We start from the raw sequence: 6000 nt of genomic DNA on the forward strand, positions 1-6000 counted from the left end.
ATAGGCAGAACTAACATCATCAAAATGGGGATATTACCAAAAGTTCTCTATAGGTTTAATGCAATGCCAATCAAAATCCCATCGGCATTTCTTATAGAAATAGAGAAAGCAATCATGAAATTCATATGGAAAAATAAAAGACCCAGAATAGCAAAAACAATGCTAAGCAGGAAGTGTGAATCAGGCGGTATAGCGATACCAGACTTCAAACTATACTACAGAGCAATAGTAACAAAAACAGCATGGTACTGGTACCAAAACAGGCGGGTGGACCAATGGTACAGAATAGAGGACACAGAAACCAATCCACAAAACTACAACTATCTTATATTTGATAAAGGGGCTAAAAGCATGCAATGGAGGAAGGATAGCATCTTCAACAAATGGTGCTGGGAAAACTGGAAATCCATATGCAACAAAATGAAACTGAATCCCTTTCTCTCGCCATGCACAAAAGTGAATTCAAAATGGATCAAGGAGCTTGATATCAAATCAGAGACGCGCCGTCTGATAGAAGAAAAAGTTGGCTACGATCTACAGTCGGTGGGGTCGGGCTCCAAATTCCTCAATAGGACACCCATAGCACAAAAGTTAATAACTAGAATCAACAAATGGGACTTACTCAAACTAAAAAGTTTTTTCTCAGCAAAAGAAACAATAAGAGAGGTAAATAGGGAGCCTACACCCTGGGAACAAATCTTTACTCCTCACACTTCAGATAGAGCCCTAATATCCAGAGTATACAAAGAACTCAAAAAATTAGACAATAAGAAAACAAACAACCCAATCAACAAATGGGCCAAGGACCTGAACAGACACTTCTCAGAGGAGGACACACAGTCAATCAACAAGTACATGAAAAAATGCTCAACATCTCTAGCTGTCAGAGAAATGCAAATCAAAACCACCCTAAGATACCATCTCACTCCAGTAAGATTGTCAGCCATTAGGAAGTCAAACAACAACAAGTGCTGGCGAGGATGTGGGGAAAAGGGTACACTTGTACATTGCTGGTGGGACTGCAGATTGGTGCAGCCAATTTGGAAAGCAGTATGGAGATTTCTTGGAAAGCTGGGAATGGAGCCACCATTTGACCCAGCTATTCCCCTTCTTGGTCTATTCCCTAAAGACCTAAAAAGAGCATGCTACAGGGACACTGCTACATCGATGTTCATAGCAGCACAGTTCACAATAGCAAGACTGTGGAACCAACCTAGATGCCCTTCAATAGACGAATGGATAAAAAAAATGTGGCATTTATACACAATGGAGTATTACTCTGCATTAAAAAATGACAAAATCATAGAATTTACAGGGAAATGGATGGTATTAGAGCAGATTATGCTAAGTGAAGCTAGCCAATCCCTAAAAAACAAATGCCAAATGTCTTCTTTGATATAAGGAGAGTAACTAAGAACAGTGTAGGGACGAAGAACAGGAGAAGAAGATTAACATTTAACAGGGATGAGAGGTGGGAGGGAAAGGGAGAGAGAAGGGAAATTGCATGGTAATGGAAGGAGACCCTCAGGGTTATACAGTGGAGGAGGTAGAGAGAGAGGAGGGGAGGGGAGGGGAGAGGTGGGGAGGGGGGAGGGTGGAGGATGGGAAAGGCAGCGGAGCACAACAGACACTAGTATGGCAATTTGTAAATCAATGGATGTGTAACTGATGTGATTCTGCAATCTGTGTATGGGGTGAAGGTGGGAGTTCATAACCCACTTGAATCAAAGTGTGGAATATGATATGTCAAGAAATTTGTAATGTTTTGAACAACCCACAATAAAAAATTAAAAACAAATAATAATTAGGGCTTTATAAAATTTTAGAGATGAATACTGGTGATTGTGGTGAAAGATAAATTAATTAAGGTCACAGAACTGTCCACTTGAAATATTTAAGGTGTTAAATTTTATTATTTGTCACAATTTAAAAAAAGAAAGAATTTCAGGAATATTACATGTAGGTATGAAGAATCTATCAATAATGGTCATTCACTGGGTTAAAAAAAAAATTAAGAAACCAAACATTGTCTTAATCTAATCCCAATGACTATGTTCATACTTCCTTTTTTAAAAAATGTTTTTTTCCTATGGCATATGTTATTTTATAGTGGTAACCTGCTTGTGAGACTTATTTATTACTTCCAGTTACATGGAGGCCTTTCTTCCAAATTATTCCAAAATGCCAATGTATAATATTTCAGTAGCTACATATTAACTTATCACATTAATGAGGGCACAGCATAGTGAATGAAATAATTTAAATCATTTAACACTTGATGTTATTAAAATTGTTATTAAAGTGTATCCAGTGCATATTTTTATTTGTATTTAGATTTATTTTCTTAGGTAACATTCCAAAAATTGCAGTTACCAAATTGAGCATTTATTTAGATATATATGGCAAAATTTGTCTTGAAAAGATAGACACAGAACATTTTGTTCACAGTAATCTCACTATACCTTTTGAAACATGAAGCATTATACTTGCAAATCTTTGAGATTTTAAAATATAAAGATGTCATATGCTCATTTTTATTTGCATTTATATCTGGACTGATCACTGTTGCATGTATATAAATGCCTGTATTTTCTGTTATGAATTATTTGTTCACATTATTCATCTAACTACTACTTAAACTTGCCTATAAGACAATGCCACAGCGTACTCCCAAGCCAATCTCTTTGCATGCTGCAGTGAAGCACTTTCAATATTTCACTTGAGTAGGTTTAGCTGCTATTGGATAGAAAATGGAAGTGAGGATATTTGAGAGTGATTCTAAGACAGTCATCTGCCAAAAAGTGAGACAAAGGGAGAAAAAAAAATACCTGGCTTCTTCTCAGGCATCCCCATCTCCTCAGATACTCGGGGGCTGTGTACTTCTCTGTAGTAAATCAGGAGTTCCACATCCCTGTTAAACTTGTGTCCTTCAGCCAAGGAAACCTGAGTTGGGGACTATCAAGGGAATCAGGTTATAACCCACTCTCTGCTGCCTGGATCTGAGGTCAGAGCTGAGGGCCACAAGCTTCCTCCACCAGTGAGCATGACCAGGAGCAGAGGGAGAATCAGGAGAAGACTCAGCACATTAAACCTGGGTGAGGAGGGAGCACAGTGCATCCCCTCTGGGTTAATAGGGAAAAGTAAGGACCACCTGGGAAGGGCTGGACAAAGTCAAGACCCAAGGAATAGGGTCCTGGCAACAACAGTCCTCTCTTACTGATTACCTGAGCAGAAGTCTTATCATCTGCAAGGAACTCAACAGCACTCAAGGGGCAGTTGGAGTGGACCCTCTGGATGCCATGCTGGGAGCGGATGGTGGCAACCATGCTGATTGTGTAGGGCAGTTCCTCCAAGGGGACTAGAGGAGTTTTCATATAAAGGCAACTGTCTTTAAGATGTTCTACAAAAAATTACTTTCATTCTGTTTTCCTGTCTAATAGTTTTGGCACACCCCAAAATGAAGAAAAAAAAAACCCTATTATGCCACCCCAGTATTCAAAGGGGAGAAGGTCTCACCAGGGAGATGGTATCTAGGATTTAGGATGGCTGGGAGCACATAGCGTAGGGCCCCATCAACGTCCAAGGGCAGGTCATGAACATACCTCAGGGTGAACTCCACCTTTGACCCAGGCTGGAGGTTCCCCACATTGCAACAGATCTGGAGTATGAGTCCTCCTCCAATAAGTAGGCCTCCTGACCCTGGGATATGGCATCCTCATAGCTGTGTTGGGCCTAAGGAAAATAGGAGGGATGGGAAAGAAAGGTAACAACGAATGAGAAGACAGGACTGCAGAAAATAAAGACTGTTAGAGAAAGAAATTAATGGGTCTTCTCAATTACACAGCTGGAGTTTGAATGCCTCTAATTGATTTATCCCTAAATGATTTCAGGAAAATCAGCATTTAGATGTGAGTGGAGGGAAAAGAATCCAACACCAGCAATTTTTGTGAACGTGCATTTGAATGAGATCTTAAAGAATTCACATTAATCATTAAGGTTAAAGGAAGGGAGAAGACAAAGAACCCATCTCCTGTACCTCCATCTTGTCCTGTAATTCTGCCACAATTTTCTTCCCATCCACCAAGTCCTCGAAGCTAAAGACATCAAAGTCTTCATCCATTGGGTACATAAAGGAGGCTTCCAAAGGGACTTTCTCCTCATTCTCACAGTTTAAGTTTGCAGACACACTGGCCACAAACTCATGGATGGACAATGTTACAGAGAAGTTCTTCAGTGCCGCTGGGGATAGGTCAGGTTTCAAGAGTTCCACAAGCTATAATAGAAGACCTCTTGCAGGTCAGGGATTGGGCTAGCACTGGTACACAAGGGTTGGACATCAGGCTTACCTGGCTCCTGTTGGAGAGTGATTAGGCCGCAGGAGCCCTCCATGTTGACACGGTGATCTGAGGAAAAGACACATCATGAGCAGAGTGACATATTGGGAGATATGCATCCAAATATTAGTACATTATGAGCCTCCCTCTTGCACAAGAATACATTCAGGAAGTTATGGTTGGATCTAGAACAAAAGGAGGAGGGAAAGGGGACAGAGTCTGATAGTTTGGCTCCTTATAAATGACAACCCTCCCCAGGAGTGGGGGTGGGTGATGCTGTATGATTCAACAAGGTTCACTAAACAGGAAATTTTAAAACCCTTGAGGCTACTTAAAACAGCAATTCCACTTTTTCAAAAGCTCAAAGTGCGTTTAATACACTGTTCCCTTGGGAATATTGAATAGATCCCATGGTAGAACAAAATGAGAATTTTAGCAGTTTAAGAGCAGACAGGCTGTGGTTTTGCACACTAACACATAGCATCTCTGCTTACTGACATTTAACCATAGAGATTTGAAGCGGCTAACAATTAGCTGTAACAGATAACTGCAGTAACAGAAGCTGGAAAAAAGTAGTGGGAATAGAACAATCCCCCTTTAGGCTTAGTACCATAAAAATCCCTACGCTATGTGAGCTGAGTCCCTAGATTGTTGACAAACTTATACCTATATAAGAAATGTAGAATGCACCTTCCAATAGAATTGCACCAACTCCCTTACCTTGATGTACCCCAAATTTGCTTAAGTATAAAAGTATAAGCCCTATTATGCTTGGGGCTTAGACATTGGCAATTATCCCTCTGAGCTGTGGTGCTACTAATAAATTATTGCTTCCAGATCTTCGTATTCTGACCCTCATTTCCCACTATACTATCATAACCTTAATCTCCCTTGAAATTTGGTATTATCTTTCCAAAATAATAACCATCAGACCTTCATTTCACACTTGGATTAATATATGCAAAGTTCCTACATTAGTATTTTTAAACTGGAACAGATACCAGGATTGTTGCTGTTGTCATTTTACTATTATTCAATAAATATTTATTGTTAATCATTATGAATCATTCTATTCAGACCCCCATGTAAGAAACATCTTAAGTCTCCTAGACCTTGTACCGTATGCCTTGTGACTTTTCTTTTACATGCCACAGTTCTTTTTTTAATTGCTATATCCTAATTATTCTAGTATTCAAGTAGTGTACATGCAACATGTCCCACATTTTAAATCAGACTATCCTAAACATTCCTATCAAATTTTATAATCATTTTGGAGGTACATTCCATGTAATTTGATACATATCAACAGAGATACATCTTATGTACCAAAAGCATGATTTAATGGCAATTCTTTTATCCAGGGGGCCCACAGGTGGGTTTGATCCTAATGCTGAATCCTCATGCTCCTGGGAGTCATTTTGAGTCCATTCTGCACTGGATCATGTGCTAGTTTGCCTCTCCCTGATCTGACACAGTGTGACTTGGCCTGCCATCTCCAGGACCAACAGGGTCTTTAACTAAAAATAAGACTTAAAGAGTTAAAATGGCACCAACTGGAGCTCAGAGCATGCTGGAGAACAATAGCACACATGTGCTTATCCAGAGCCCTGGACAGAATATAGAGAATGCCATGCTTACCTAAGGGACCTGTAGGCACGAAAACAGG

General features: G+C 39.8%; 1 pseudogene; it reads right to left on the reverse strand.

Moving 5' to 3' along the window:
- LOC114088931 (von Willebrand factor A domain-containing protein 5A-like) overlaps window positions 1-4389 on the reverse strand; it is an 11769-nt pseudogene extending 7380 nt beyond the window's left edge.
- Between the last annotated feature and the right edge of the window lie 1611 nt (window positions 4390-6000).

This window comes from Marmota flaviventris, chromosome 9 (genome assembly GCF_047511675.1).
Source record: "Marmota flaviventris isolate mMarFla1 chromosome 9, mMarFla1.hap1, whole genome shotgun sequence".
NCBI lineage: Eukaryota > Metazoa > Chordata > Mammalia > Rodentia > Sciuridae > Marmota > Marmota flaviventris.